Consider the following 17,312-nt stretch of genomic DNA (forward strand, 5'->3'; position numbering starts at 1 on the left):
TTAAAAAGTTCACTATATATATATATATATTTACAGGACTAGCACTCCTTGTTGACGGGTTGTAAATATTAAACATTGTAAATACGTTAGTGACACATCTCCATTAATTCCGCTAGGGAGTGTACATGGATTCCACTGTACCCTCGCAGCTCTCGAGGGGTTCTTCGGATAGAGGAGAAATCTACACGTACATACATACATAGGCCACGGTTTCAGTAAAACTTTTCCCATGTGTCTAATGACTTTATGTTGTTAATATGTCATTATAAGCAGTTCCTAATAAGTAAGCACTAGAGGTTTGTGTTACGATGTACTACGGATTTCAACTCTTGTTTTATTTAGTACCTGTGATATTTAATGTATGTTTTTCCCGAAAAATGAAAAAAATATGTCTTCACTGGGAACTTGCCAGAGCTGAAACCTACAGACTTTAGTTTAGCAGGGACGTAACTCTATTGACATTTTGCACATAGAATCTTTACAGATACAGTCAGTGTAGCACAGTTGTGCTTCCAAACGACATGTCTACTTAGCTACCGAATGATGCATCCAAATAATGACTGCGCGATCCATTCTCCGAAATTTTGCAATCTTTGGTCATAAACCACACCCTTTCGTAGTAAGAAATAGAAATCTAAATATAAAGGTGTCGTCCTAAAGTTATAAACCATTTGACTAGTGTAACTTAAGATATAAAGTTAAATCTTAAAGGTTTCCACACTAAAATTGTGATGGACACAAAGACCTTTACAAGCAGCCCCTCTAACTGATTCTTACACTCCTTAGTCACATACTTGTATTTAACAAGTATAACCTGACATTAGTAATATGTTTTTCAATAAATCAATCAATACTATATATACAATCCATTGATGAACAATTTTTAGTACATGTAGCTGCATCATGTCCAGCGACAAATATAACAGTCGCATTTGAAAAAGATAGTAACATATATGTGTTGCAAAACATTGCTTTAGTTCATTAAAAACTCCAGTTAATAGATCCTACAAAGCATTCAAGAAGAACTCTTAATCATCGAAGAATCTGCTTCATGTCCAGCGACAAATATATCAGTCATAATACAAGAAGATAGAAATTAACATGTATGTGTTGCAAAACATTGTTTTACTCAATTTTAAATCATTTCAACGGTTTCTTGTTTACCAAACCAAAAATACGGTGTAGGACACGTCTTAAATACACCCTGATTTATTTTACTGCTTTTTTAGTTTTTTTAATGCCGCCAGGGCCGTAACTACATTGAGGCAAATGAGGCAAATGCCTCATGCTGGAAATTTAAAAAAAAAAAAAAAAAAAAGACTGAAAAAAAAAGATTGACTTCATATCAAATTGTTTTCACGGAAAGTGTCGTGCAAGAAGCAAGTTCTCTTCACTCCCTGATGTCGCCCCTGCATTTCTTCGTGTTCCATGTTTCTATTTACTTTTGGTTTTCGGAGTTGATGGTCTATTGTTTGTACTTTTGTGTCTCGGGTTTCACGGTCTTTTGTTCTTTTATTTTCCTACTTTATGACTATAGTCTGAGTGTTGATTTTCATTTCTAAACATGCGCAATGTTGCATGTCCACCAATGTCCAGATATTGTGCGGGAAAATATTTTAAGAATATGCTCTACGATGCTACTGGACACAGAAAAAAATTGTCTTTTCTGCATCGATAATTGAACTTGATATCAAAGAATACAAAAATGCCTTTTTTGTATATTAAACCACAGGCCTTGGGCATATGATACAGATATATTTTTTTCTCGTTGATTAAGATATTCAATTTTCTATATTAATAATGCATATATATCACGTTTGTGCATGTCTCACCTAGTTTCGAGTGATCTAAACGACTTAGAGAAAATACCCAATTTTTCTTAGTATGGATTGTAAAATTGGGTATTTTCTCTGAGACATGCACAAAAGTGATACATATGTATTATAAATATAGAAAATTGACTATTTTGATCAACAACAACAAAAAATAAATATATATATGTATCATATACCCAAGCGCCTGTGGACAAAACTACATAGCTGACATGGTTTAAATTAAGTAAGACCACCGATTTCCCGGTACCAAATCATTTGAAAAAAAACAACAACAATGTATTGCCATATGACCTTTTACATTGAAGGGTTAAACTTGCATTAAGTCGTGTTCAGACAGAAAATAAAGGAATATGGGGTAAACATACACGGGAACTTATCGCACACAAAGTCAATGCATAGAAAAAATACAAATGATCAATGGTCAAAATTTGTATTCCTGTTCTTCATCTTGATAGTTGCTGGAGGGTACTCATGGTTTAAATTAAGTAAGACCACCGATTTCCCGGTACCAAATCATTTGAAAAAAACAACAACAATGTATTGCCATATGACCTTTTACATTGAAGGGTTAAACTTGCATTAAGTCGTGTTCAGACAGAAAATAAAGGAATATGGGGTAAACATACTCGGGAACTTATCGCACACAAAGTCAATGCATAGAAAAAATACAAATGATCAATGGTCAAAATTTGTATTCCTGTTCTTCATCTTGATAGTTGCTGGAGGGTACTCAATAATAAAAGAATCATTAATACTGTAAAAGAAGGTCAAGATGGTCCCTAGTGTCGAATTGAGCAGTACTAGTACTTAAAGTATAATACTGCACTGTCACTATATTTAAATCTAGTCATAATTTTTTTTTACCAAAGTCAGCACAATACAAGACAAGAGCAGACAGACAGACCCGGTATTAATGATTATGAGAAATACGAATTTTACTTAAGTTATCCTACATATCGGTCTTTTAATATTGCCCCTAAAACCTAAAAGTCTTAAATTATAATGAATCTATGTTTTTGCATTGAGACCAGAATATTGTCGAAAAAATAGCTAAAGATTATTTGCGTTTCAATGTAAGAAAGAGTCCGTGGAACGCTCAGAATGCACGATTTTGCGTTATTTTACTCAAAGCTTCTGGGGGCCTTGAGCGGCCCCCAGAAACTTCGCCAAAAATGTTCGCCTCGCTACGTTCGGCGAATATATATTTTGCCTCATTATTACAAGAGGCTAGTTACGGCCCTGATGCCACTTTCATCACTACTGGCTTTTCATTGCGAACAGTTTTTTAATCATTAAAATAAAAAACACCAAACAAATGGTAGCATTAACAAAGTGAATATTGTCATTCATATATATCTGTAGTCGTTGGGATGCTGTCTCATTGAGGGAAACTCGCAATTCCTTTTCTCTGTTCAGAGTGCACATATCGTTTGCATATTTTTGTCGCTAGGTTGCTGTCTCGTTGACGTTTACCCCACATTCTGTTTGTTGCACACTATATATTTTCAAACATGCAATTAAAGATGTTATTTCATGCTTGATAAAGTGAGAAAATGCAGAAGAGAAGACCAAAGGACTTAAAAGAAAGAAAAAAATGAAATGATATTTCATTTCTTCAAAAACGACCTGTTTGGTCACTCGTATAGTTCCTGAATGTAAACTATAAGTACTGTGTCTTCTAGGGGAAAATGTATAGCTAAACATTTAAGTTATGTTATTTGTTTGATAGTGATGTGTATCATCATTTTTTTAAATTTTAATTTTTTCGGATGGCATTATGGGATGAAGACTTAGTGTCAAAAATGTATGAAAGGCAAATCTGTCTACTTAAACAGCGTCAAAATCGTAGTTTTAAAAGTGCCACTTTTCCATGTGTCTAATGACTTTATATTTCATGTCATTACGCAGTTCATTATATAAGCATGATAAGTAAGCACACGAGTTTTTGTTAAGATGTACTACAGATTTCAACTCTTGTTTTATTTAGTAACTGATATCCTTAATGTATGTTTTCCCCCAAAAAATGAAAAAAAATATGTCTTCACTGGGAACTCCAGAGCTGAAACCTGCAGACTTCAGTTTAGCAGGGACGTAACTCTATTGACATTTTGCGCATATAATCTTTACAGATACAGTCAGTGTAGCACAGTTGTGCTTCCAAACGACATGTCTACTTAGCTACCGAATGATGCATCCAAATAATGACTGCGCGATCCATTCTCCGAAATTTTGCAATCTTTGGTCATAAACCACACCCTTTCGTAGTAAGAAAAAGAAATCTAAATATAAAGGTGTCGTCCTAAAGTTATGAACCATTTGACTAGTGTATCTTAAGATATAAAGTTAAATCTTAAAGGTTTCCACACTAAAATTGTGATGGACACAAAGACCTTTACAAGCAGCCCCTCTTAACTGATGCTGTACCTTTCATATCTTTCTAATAAGTCTTCTTACACTTCTTAGTCACATACTTGTATTTAACAAGTATAACCTGACATTAGTAATATGTTTTTCAACAAATCAATCAATACTTCAATCCATTGATGAACAATTTTTACATCAGAGGCCCCTGAGGGGCCTCGGGTGTATTGCCATCGCCTACTTTTCAATTCGCGCAAAGATCAAAGAGATGCATATATAATTAGTTTTGGAATGATAACCGACATTATAGACCCGCGGACCTATATAGTGCAGAATAAAATTCCGTATCACTTCTTTTAAATTCATGTTTTCAATGGATACTCAGTTTTTTTAATTTTTCTTAATGCAAAATTTATAATATGAAAATGTTTTGTCGTTAGAAATATTTGTATTTTAATCAAACGATCTTCAATATCAAAAAATTGTTGTTGCGGATGAATACCACGAGTGCGCAAGAGGGCAAGAGCGAGACGGTGTAGAAAATCGAGAGGAAATCAATTCACACATTTATACACAGAAAGGTAATTATATTTCAATTATTTGATTTGGAGTAACCTTTTTAAACCGTTTGTAGCATATATTTGTCTATAATATTAACGTAGCAAAACCAGGAAAATTTAATCTGTCATAATATTAAAATAAATTATCAGGTCACGTCCCCCGCAGCCATTTTGAAAATACCAGCAGATTGGGTAGGAGTAACAAGACCCTGCAAGGCCTTTAAAGATAAGGTTACTATTTGTGTATTTTTTATAACAACAATTTGTTTTTATAAAGATCTCAACAATTTTTTGAGTTACATTTCTTTTCTTCGTAAATAACAAGTAGATTGATCACTTGGACACACACACGGAACTATTTTCTGTTTTTTAAGATACTGTTTCGGAATTTTGCTCCTTCTCCGACTTAGTTTGTTGCATTAGTATATGTGAATATGTCCCCTTGACTGGAAAATACGCGGAATTTTGTAATGACTTTGACTATGTCTATGTAAGTAATTCTAACGTATATATAATTATTGGTTTGAATTTATTGTTTATATAATATTCAGAGAAGACTTTTTCTTCTTCCTATAGAGTTGGACTCTTTTTGAGTGTATAAAGACTCTTGCTCGTGAAATCAAGAGTCTTACTTTACACTGAAATGTCAGAATTTGGGTTAATCACATTTACTGAATTACTATCACTATAGATATATTGGGAGAAACCTTACAGTTTTGGAGATATAAATATAGATTAACTGTCCTGTTTTTTAAGTCTTCCTTAGCTTGTAGTATTGTATTATTTTGACCATACATGACATGTATCGCCAAAATTATATGATAATTTGATGACATACTTGTGCTTATCATTCTCTACAGCATTATTTAATTTAAATGTGTAACCATATCCATGTCAAATTTTAGTAACTTATATTAGACATTTGTTCACACATACATGCATATGTGCATATGAGAACTTGAATTGAGCAAATATGATTAGTTATATCTATGAGAAATACAATCAGTTAACTTTATCTATGAGCACCCATGAGATCTTAAATTGAGCAAATATGATCAGTTATATGTTGAGTAAAATTTGAGCTAGATCTACTCAATTGAGTTAGATATATATCAATTTTGAGACTAATCTTAAGCGGATTCTTATTTACCAAACCAAAATACGATGTAGGACACGTCTTAAATACACCCTGATTTATCTTACTGCTTTTTTAATGCCACTTTCATCACTACTGGCTTTTCATTGCGGACATTTTTTTTTATCAGTAAAAAAAACAAACACCAAACAAATGGTAGCATTAACAAAGTGAATATTGTCATTCATATATATCTGTAGTCGTTGGGATGCTGTCTCATTGAGGGAAACTCGCAATTCCTTTTCTCTGTTCATAGTGCACATGTCGTTTGCATATTTTTGTCGCTAGGTTGCTGTCTCATTGACGTTAACCCCACATTCTGTTTGTTACACACTATATATTTTTAAACATGCAGTTAAAGATGTTTTTCATGTATAATAAAGTGAGAAAATGCAGAAGAGAAGACCAAAGGACTTAAAAGAAAAAAAAAGATATTTTATTTCTTCAAAAACCACCTGTTTGGTCACTCGTATATATATTGGTTGTCTAAATATAGTTCCTGACAGTTTCATGACTGTAAACTATAAGGACTGTGTCTTTTAGGGGAAAATGTATAGCTAATTATAAGTTATGTTATGTGTTTGATAGTGATGTGTATCATCATTTCTTTAAATTTTAACTTTTTCGGATGGCATTATGGGATGAAGTGTCAAAAATGTATGAAAGGCAAATCTGTCTACTTAAACAGCGTCAAAATCGTAGTTTTAAAAGTGCCACTTTTCCTATGTGTCTAATGACTTTATATTTCATGTCATTAAGCAGTAACTGTTCATAATAAGTAAACACACGAGTTTGTGTTAAGATGTAATACTCTTGCTGAAGCTCCTTCCTATTTTTCTATTAAGTCTTCTTACACTTCTTAGTCATATACTTGATGAACAATTTTTATTACATGTAGCTGCTAAGTTGCTAGTGGCTTTGAACTAGCTGTCAGTAGCTGCGAATACTCTCAGATCTGTACTTAGTGTTTTTGTTGTTGTTGGGATGTACAAGTACCCGGCAGCGTCCATTTGTATTTGTATTTTTATCCATCTGATGAGTTAAGACTTTTTCACCTGAATGTTATACTTCTTTCTGATGTTGTACTGTTACACCACTGTCCCAGGTTAGGGGGAGGGTTGGGATCCCGCTAACATGTTTAACCCCGCCACGTTATCTATGTATGTGCCTGTCCTAAGTCAGGAGTCTGTAATTCAGTGGTAGTCATTTGTTTATGTGTTACATATTTGTTTTTCGTTCTTTTTTTGTACAAAAATTAGGCTGTAAGTTATCTCGTTTGAATTGCTTAACATTCTCATTTCGGGGCCTTTTATAGCTTACTATGCGGTAAGGATTTTACTAATTGTTGAAGGCCGTACGATGACCTATAGTTGTTAATTTCTGTGTCATTTGGTGTCTTGTGGAGAGGTATCTCATTGGCAATCATACCACATCTTATATTTTTATATGTTACAGATCTTAATAAATATATCATCTGCAGGCAACTTTTGTACAGATAAATGTTAGTGTAAGCTGCAGGCACCTATAATATAGTATATGATAATACGTGTAGATATATGTAGCACTACTTTTTGGGGTACGATTGCTTTCAAGCAATCTGTTGACTTTTACCATTGACTAAAGGACATGCCCTCACGTCAACCGTTTTATTCTAAACATTAAGGAACATCTAAGATTCTTATGATTGTCTTGCTTTAAAAGATAAAAACAAACAAAAGGATTGAACTTAAAAACAACTTTCCTATAATGTTCTTCTCATAATCTTCATGTTTGATATTTCTCTTGGCTTATATGCGTGTTTTTTACAACACGGGAAATCAGAATTAAGTAATTATATTTAGTGTTTTTATAAATTTAGAAACACGTCGGAGGGAATTCCCCAGCTTTGATAAAATGTGCGAGAGTTCTCTGAATTCCGATCAATCTATTTCTGTCATATAAGAATTGAGGTGGAGTTTTTCTTATATGTCACCGTTTTGAAACTGATATTTGATATTGTATTCTCATAAAGAAATGGAGAACCATCTAGGTCGTTTAATTAACATTTAATATACGTTCTTGCTCCAAATCACAAGTCTAGGATTTGTATAGGTAATTATGCGCATGCGTATAGTTTTCTTGAACTCAAGGGGTATCAGATTGAATGGTTGCTCTGGATTCCCCACTGCATTGATTAATTTGAAACTCATATGCATCATTTAAATTAAAATAAATGTAGTCCACATCATAAAGGTGTAACTACAACACCCCTTCAGCCGAAATGGGGTATTCCATGTTATCGTTTCGCGTTGTCATCCTTCCGTAAGTAACTTTCGTCAATTCTGAATCAAAATACGATACGACACGTCGAGAAAAAATAACTCGGTCTATCGATAAACGTCGTATTATATTAAAAACGATCGCAATTTAAACAGAGGAGTGTGTACGGAAAGAAGGCATGCCCACTGACCCAAAGGAAACAAAATATTAAAAGAGTTAGGTTCCTCCTAGAATTAACGAAGGAAAATAGGTGATAAGATACGGAGTGAAATACCTTCTCTCACTCTCAGTGACTGCTGTGGAAAATAAACGTAGAATTGATAGTACAAAAATAAAACACAATAAGTACATTCGTCATACACTTGTATCCGGGATTGGCTATTTTTAAAGTTAAGTAACTATTCATATTACGTAAATTACATTTTACATGACTATGTGTAGTTGAATTAGTTTTCAAAATAATACTATCCAGCTATACATGTATCAATGAAAACAATGCCAATCGTATCCCTCAGAGCAATTTGCTCTTTGATTTATAAGTGGAGACTGGCAGTAACCGTTCACATAAGCTTTTATCCTCATGCGGTTAGCCTCGTTCAAATAAAGACACAAGCCGACAAAAAAAGGAACACAGCTAGTTTTAGTTACATTGATGATGTTTTACACTAAACACGATATGCTATCAGCTTACAGAATCTATTTCTACAGTAAGAAGTTACATCTCTTGAGATTGCAAGTGTATGAATTCAGATGACAATCTTTAAAAGTAGGAAAATATTTAAATATTTTGGAATCAATTGTCAAACTTACCGAAAGTTGATTACGTGTCTTATAAATAAGGAAGTCATGAACAATGATTCAAAGATTCTATAACTGACATTTTAAGACGTGAAAGTTATCAAGCTCTGATAAATCATTATTATGTAAGCACTTTAAAAAAAAAAGTTTTCCTTATTGTTCTTGAACATCTTTTATCCAATATCATTAATCAATATTTTGTAGCTACTTATAAAGCTTATCATATATGAAACCACAAATAAATCACTACAAAAGTACTCAGTAAGTCCACTCTGTTTGTATTTTAAATATGTCAACGTTAACATGGTACCACTTCGTTCTATTTTGTTGAAGCAATATATCTGTTATATTTTGAATAACCGAAATGAATTAATCTGATATTTGAATAAATATAGTTGACACGAATGCTTCCTTGTTTCAGCTATATAAACTTTTCTCCCCGTTATATTATTAAAATTTCAAATGAGGTAGCACAGACATGAGCCTACCTTTGACGTTTTTGCTTCTTGGCAGTGGCGTTATTTGGAGGTAAAATATTTACTTGCATATGCTTTTTATTTTAAATGCATTTTTTTGGGACATAAGTGAGTTCTATTTCTAATTCCATTTCTTTTGTTTTACCAGATATATATCTACCAAGTTTATATAATGAGTCGAAATGGACATAGAATGACAATAACAAAATACAACCGCATGTCACGATTGTTTGCTTAAAAAATCGTTGTTTCAATGTATGTATAAGTTACAGTAAATAGGTGAAATTAGGAATTAGACGTAATTACTAAACATTTTAGTAAATACATGTAATTACTAGCCAATTTAGTAAATACATGTATTTACTAGTTGTTTCAGTGATTACTGGTAATTACTGATTTTTTGGGTCATTTTTACAGCTATTTACTAACTTGATGTTTTTGTTTTAAAATGAAAAACATAATTCAAGATACCAAATAAGAAAGTAAAGATAAGGGATTTTAAGGGAGCTTACTTAAGGATGTAGGAATATAAGGCACATCAAAAGTGCATACTCTTTAGTGTTTGTGAATTGAATCTGGAAAATGGTTGTTTTATAGGTCTTGTAACTCTGTCACTATATGCATTTATATATGCAAGACAATGATATCAATCCAAAATTGATTTTCATAATTTCGTTAAACTAAAATCTCAATCATGCACTGTGGTTTAAAACTTTAAAATAACTTTCTCCAAATATCCTGGATTTCTACCAAACTTGGACAGAAGCTAAATGTTTATGATCATAAGATAATATCCGAAAGTAAAGTTTGTAAAAAAAATTCTTTTTTTCCCTATATTACTTATAAACATCATAAATGGCCTAGTTTTTTTCCCAGTTAACATTTACATACACTTTGCAGTTAAAGATTTTAAAACATAAGATTTTATAAACCATCCTGGATTTTTACCCAATTTTGACAGAAGCTTCTTATAGTACTTAAGTCAAAAGATAGTATCTAGAGGAAAATTTTAATATTTTTTCCTCATTTTTGTTGAGCCTGCGATTAACAGCAAAAGTAGGCGAGACTATTTGTTCTGCAAATCTCTTACAATTGTAATAGCTCAATACATCGATAACCCATCTCCAGCTAGGGGTTGAATTGAAGGTCACATGAATATGTATTCAATGAGGTCCAAATATTCACTAGCAAGTGCACAACTCATCAACCTTGTTTCGCAGCTAATTTAACAAAATAGAACCAGATTGGCTGCTAACAGTGAATTATAATTTCACTATATCATTTTTATTAATGATTTATAGTGGAGTGACAAATCAGGAAAAGTCGCTTAGTTAAGGAGTTTAATGGACCGAAATACCTCACGGCTGAAAATGCACATGAAGATAGTTAACATTATACTTTCATTTTATCCCTGTCGTAGAGTTTTCCTACGGTGCAGTTTTTTTTTGTAAAATTGCGATAAAGTGTGACTTTCCGATTTGTTTCTTTTTCATTTTCAAAAAACGGGAACGTTTATAACTAATCCCCGAATGAAGATATCATCACAAAAGTTGTTATCAGATGAAAGAGTAATGTATCAGCTTTAATTTGATATCAAACTTTCTTAGCATATGAACATATAAATTAAGTGAATTGGACAATTTTTAAATGTTTATGTCTTTCTTTAAAATATTACCGTCTGACAAAATATATAACATTTCTCATATATATCACCAGTGGTACATTTTCACAAAAAGTAGTATAATAATCAATATGCAAGATGTTTTAATACCTAAAATTTCGAAAAAGCATGCAAATTAAATTTTTCGGGCCGTTTTATAATACTCATCATATATAACCTATTTTGACCAAACATGTGACCCAATCCCATTAAATACACATCCTTTAAATATTTTAATGTATGCTGATGATGTAGTTCTTTTATCATCATCAGAGCAAGGACTTCAAAATTGTGTTAACAAATTAAATAAATTTACAGTTGATTATAAAATGACAGTTAACATAAAAAAAGACCAAGGTTCTTGTATTTAACAAATCAGGAAGACTTAAAAATATTAAAATATCATTAGGAAACCAGACTTTAGAATGTGTACAGAACTACACATACTTAGGTATAAATTTTTCATCATCTGGGAGTTTCCAAACTGCAAAGAAAGAACTTTATAACAAAGGAATGAAAGCATATTTCAAATTAAGGAAGACCTTTTCAGTGGAAAGCCCAAAACCTAGTACTTTATTACACATCTATAACCATACAATCCGACCAATCTTGTTGTATGGATCTGAAATTTGGGGTTATATACCACATAAGAAACAAATACATTTGGATAACTTTATATCAAAAGAAACTGATTATCTTGTACTAGAGAAAATTCATACTAAGCTTTGTAAATTTTCACTTGGAGTTAATATAAAAACATCAAATATGGCATGTAGAGGAGAACTAGGTTCACTCCCTACACTGTATTATGTAATAATGAATATGGTAAAATATTGGATCCATCTTATGAAAGATATTGAACCTTCAAATATTATTCTAAGGGAAGCCATAAATCTATCTCATTCTATAGACAAACATAACCAGGAATCTTGGATAGGAAGCATTAAACATAATTTAAATTTCTAGACTTAGAATATCTATTTGTTAACCAGTCAAACTTTAAACAAAACCATATTCTAAAAAAAGTAAAAACATCTTTAACTATTAAATTTAAAGAAAGCTGGTTAGCTAGTTTAGAAAGCATTTCTTGGAAGTGTACTAATTTACAATCTGGCAATAAATTAAGAACTTACAGAAAATTTAAAATATTTTTATGTTTGAACCATATTTAAAAATGAATTCAAAAAAGACAGGCAAATAATCACAAGATTTAGAACTAGCTGTCATGATCTTGAAATTGAAAGAGGGAGGTATATTGGAATTAAAGCTGAAGACAGAAAGTGTACTAAGCTATGTAAAAACGCAGTTGAAGACGAACTACATTTTCTTTTAAAATGTCCTGTTCTAAAAAATACTCGATCTCAACATCTATCTAATTTAAATTCTAAATTCAAAAAAATTTCAAGATTATCTGATGAAATGAAATTTGTTTGGATTCTTTCATCTGAAGATTTGTTTGTTACTTCAAACTTATCTAATTTATTGCACTCCCTTTTTGAAGAACGAAAGAAAATTATAGAAAATATTGTTGTTTGAAAAAAAAGAAAAAAAAATAGAAGAAAAATATATATATATCTATAGGAAATAAAATTGATCAGGAGTTGTCTCCCATAGACCTAGAACTATCCTAAAGTTTTATGTAATTTCTCCAGGTCACAGTGGCACCCATAACAACTATGTTTTGTCAATAACTCGGTTTATATCAGGTTAATTAGTGTAAATGTGTATTCATGTGGTTTTTTGTTTAAATGTACTTTAATCATTCTAATCATTTTCTGTGCTTTATTTTGTAATTCATTTGATTGTATAACTCAAATTTTGGGCACCATGATTGGTTAATAAAATAATCTTATCTTATCTTATATAGCAGTTTTACTATTCGATTTTCACCTCATTAAGTCTTGTTGCTTTCCCTTTTCCTATTATCCCCTGACTTATGATTTGCTGTGTTTTTACAGAAAATGGTTGGTGCTAGATCAGATCACTTAAAGGTAGATTTTCGGGTTACATCGGACATTTTCGTTAACAAAAAACTTACCGGTGACGGACATGAATAGAAAGTAATAGCTTTTCCAAAAAGCCTTCCGTATTTTAGTTGATAATATTGAGATCGGTGGTTTGTGGAAATAGGTTTTTTATTTGGAATCTTGCACTGCAAGCAATATGAATATATAGTGTTTTTCTCCTGGTTTTGATTTTAGTTGTATTATTGATCGATCGAAGTTATGATGGAAGGAGGCTTCATAGTCACATATATATGAGGGGGAGGACAGGGGTAAGGGAGACAGGGAGAAAGGGGGTAGGAGAAAGGAGAGAGGGGGTGGGAGAAAGGAGAGGAAGGCTGGGAGAAAGGAGAAAAAGTTGGAGAAAGGAGAAAAAATAAAATATCTCTCCTTTTAAAATTTTTTCTAATATTTCAAGAAAAAATATCTCAAAAGGAGATGTTTTATTCTAATGGGAGAAAGGAGAACGGGGGTAGGAGAAAGGAGAAGAGGGTGGGAGAAGGGAGAAGGGTACCCCCTGTCCTCCCCCTCATATATGTACATGCATGACTATATATGTACATGACTATATATATATAATTATATGATAGCCGAGTATCGATACAAAAACTTTTTTTCTTGTTTTTTTAAATATGATTGTGTACTGGTTTATAAATCAAATCAACTCCAATCATTTTATTGGTGTAAAATACAAAGATTGGATTGTTACCAAGATAAACATAATATATATACATGTAGATCTATATATAAGTACGTCTGAGCCAGTGACAACTCTACAACAGATGTATCCATCGGATCACCAGCAGTGATGGTTATACATGGCTGTGTACATTATGTCTATAATACTCGTCTAAACATCAACCCAACAATGTAAGATCTGTAAATTTGCTTTCGCAAATGTTTTGTTCTTCCCTCGCCGGGATTCGAACCCATGCTACTGAAATATCATGACACCAAATCGCCTGCACTGTAGCCGTCCCGCTAGACAACATGACCACCTGGACTTCAAAATGAAGCTTTCGGTGGCCGGGTGTTACCTTTCCACGTCAGTTTTAATCTAGCGTCATACTACAGTACATGATATATAAGGCATGTAGATGTTATTTTTACAGATCAGCTAAATAATCTATAGTAAAGGATCCTACAAATTTATGTAAGATACAGTCACAGAAAATAATTATATTTATAAGTACGTCTGAGCCAGTGACAACTCTACAACAGATGTATCCATATATATATTTATATATTGTTTTATATGGTTTATATGACAATGCACAAAGTTTAAAAATGCAAACTGTGTCTTGACAGTTATGTTATAGTTTTTGAGGTTATAATCAACTTGATAAAACAAAGATATTACTCAATTTTGAGGATTACTGCTTGACAAAGTGAACTACTACAGTAGACCGTTTAAATGAGAATATCACATCCTGTATGTATAGAAGAGATGAATATTTTATCTGGTTTTTTTTCTCTTGGAAGAAGCAATGCGTTTCGGAGGCATACCCAAAGCCAGGGGAAAAGGGGGTCGAAAACAAATAAGTATTGTTAAAGTCAACGTTCTGCTTGAATTCTCGTTGTTAAAGTTAAGTTTGCGAGACCAAATACCCCCCCCCCCCCCCTTTTTGGAATTTCCAAGCTTATTAAAATTTTTAAATTATAAACTTCGTTTTAAAATTTAATATTTTAGATATTTAGGCAAACTAACTTTAAAAATACTTAACAACGAACAGAACATTTTCGATCATTTCGCTGTTTAATTTTTGATTTTTGTTTAAAATATATGAAAGGGGAAGTACTAAATAGTGGATAAATGTTAAAAGTGAGAAACTGAATAAGACTGGAAGGAGACGAATTAAATTTATCAAAGCATGTTCAAAACGGACGCAATATTTTTCCAAAAAACTAGATTTATAAATTACAAAAAGAGGCTTACTTAGATCCACTATTGACTCATTTCTTAGCGGGTTTGTAATAACATAACCAACACGACGGGTGCCACAAGTGAAGCAGAATCTTCCTACCCTTTCTGAAAACCCGAAATCACACCTGGTCCCAGTTTTGGAAGGGGTTCGTGTTGCTCAGTCTTTCGTTTTCTATGATGTGCTTTGTGTATACAGTAACTGTTGTTTATCTACTATTCTTTTTCTATTTAAGCCATGGCGTTGTCTGTTTATTTTCTACTTATTTAATTGAGCCCCTCTTTTGTTTGATCTACATGAAAAAGAGAAATATGTTTTCTTGAAGTTTAAATATAAATACTAAGTGAACAAAATGCAGAAATTACTTGTCTACTTTATGATAGCTGCAATTCTTAAATAGCGAATAAAAACAATCTAATCAAAATAAAATCTCTGATTATGTTATACTACATAATTTATGTATAACGTAATCAGAGATCTATATTCCAATTAGATTGCGAATAAACGGAAACGGGATATTTGGTTTTTGAAGTAATGGATAGTTCCGTATTTGTTATTTGCACTTTTTTAAAGTTATTGTGCGACAATCAAATTTGAGCAAAATACAAAAACGCATCCACGTACATTCAGAAAAGGGCGTGTACAGAGAGTGTCGCTCTCTGCAAGTAACGAACGATTACAACCTTTCAAGTGGTTCATCGATTGGAAATGTTGTCCCTATCAAATATACCTTCATTTTCTATTGGCGAACCAAATTTGCCGACCTTCATCCTAACACTCTATTACAGAACGTACCTATTGTATTTATTGTTTATTTGTTATCGTCCTGAACATGTATGAAATACTTGCCACTGGCTAACAACAATAAATTATTTGAAATAGATATACAGAGTTAATAAATAGAAGGTGTAAATAAACTCGGGCTTAAACTCCCTCGGGTATTGTTTCTCTAGATGGATTTTGCTATTCTTAATATCCCTTTGGCCTTGATCGAATCGTTTCAATTCTTTTGTAGGTAAATACAAAAAAAAACTTCGGATGACTGCAGTCTAGTTTTATTTATCTGTTATTTACGGTCGTTAACCGAGTGTATATATATATATGGTCGATTATTCAACTCGGTTTGCGGCTATATGAGCGGTTGCTCTGTTATACGTCTGTTAAGAGTAAAATCACAACTTAATGTTGAACTCTGTTGAGTATACCGATTTTCATAGAATGTTTTCCGTCTGTAAAAACATTTCATAGTCTGCGCAGATGTCATTCAAGCTAAAAGGCTCGCGCAAGTATGGGGTATTTATACTTATACGTATAGCTCTTTTTTTTTTGGATAGAAGGCAAAAAAAACATTTTTAGATATTTAAAGGACATAAAATGGTTCTACAAAATAAATTGAAATTAGTAAATATAAAGTATTTGGTTTTGATGTTATATTTGTTATTTTCATAGGATTTTGTCTAATGCTTAGTCCGTTTCTGTGTGTGTTACATTTTAATGTGATGTCGTTGTTCTCTTCTTATATTTAATGCGTTTCCCTCAGTTTTTGTTTGTTACCCCGATTTTGTTTTTTTGTCCATGAATTTATGAGTTTTGAACAGCGGTATACTACTGTTACCTTTATTCATCACTGTAAAATAACGTGAGTTCCGATAACGTCCCATTTAGCAATCAACTTATACTAATATTGCCATTCAGAACTCTCAAAGGAAAATTAACAGACCGGGTTGTATACATCCGACCCATCAACAGACCAGGTTTTTGATAAAAATTGATTTATGTCACCAAAATACAGATTTTCGGCGTATATTTTACATATATTAAGTGATATTATTATGGTTAACAAACATAATGCCTTTCTTTTTTCGATGTTCAAAATATTACATGTAAGTAAACATGGTAAATTCAACCATCTTGTCATCTTGTATAATTTTGTGTGTGTAAAATGTGTATAAATTTATTACTTATTATTTAGTAACCCGCCTTTTCATATTATAGATCTTCATCGAAGCTAGAAAAAAAGTTACACCGCTGGATTCAGTACACTGAATTGTTTTGGAAGACATGAACATTTTTTTTTATGATAAAAATATATTTAAAAAGTTATACAATGAAACATACGGACATTGCAAAGATTTTCTCGATAACACATGGTTAACAGACTTTAGCCTACCGGATAAACATACCAGTATCCCATGCATTCAGCCGCCCGCATACTCAAGTAGATTAACCGACCAATCTCTCGATTAACCGAGTGACGGCTGTGCAATTGTCTTCAAATGTTATGGTCAGTGGCAAATAGTACA

General features: G+C 32.3%; 1 protein-coding gene across 1 annotated transcript in view; it reads left to right on the top strand.

The window, feature by feature from the left end:
• Positions 1–91: 91 nt before the first annotated feature.
• Positions 92–17,312, top strand: part of LOC139501381 (protein mono-ADP-ribosyltransferase PARP12-like) — a 275,921-nt gene continuing 258,700 nt past the window's right edge. The window contains exon 1 of the mRNA XM_071290424.1: positions 92–203. The gene's annotated coding sequence lies outside the window, so the exon portion shown is untranslated. The remainder of the gene's footprint in view (positions 204–17,312) is intronic.

This window comes from Mytilus edulis, chromosome 13, assembly GCF_963676685.1.
Source record: "Mytilus edulis chromosome 13, xbMytEdul2.2, whole genome shotgun sequence".
NCBI classification, from domain to species: Eukaryota; Metazoa; Mollusca; class Bivalvia; order Mytilida; family Mytilidae; genus Mytilus; species Mytilus edulis.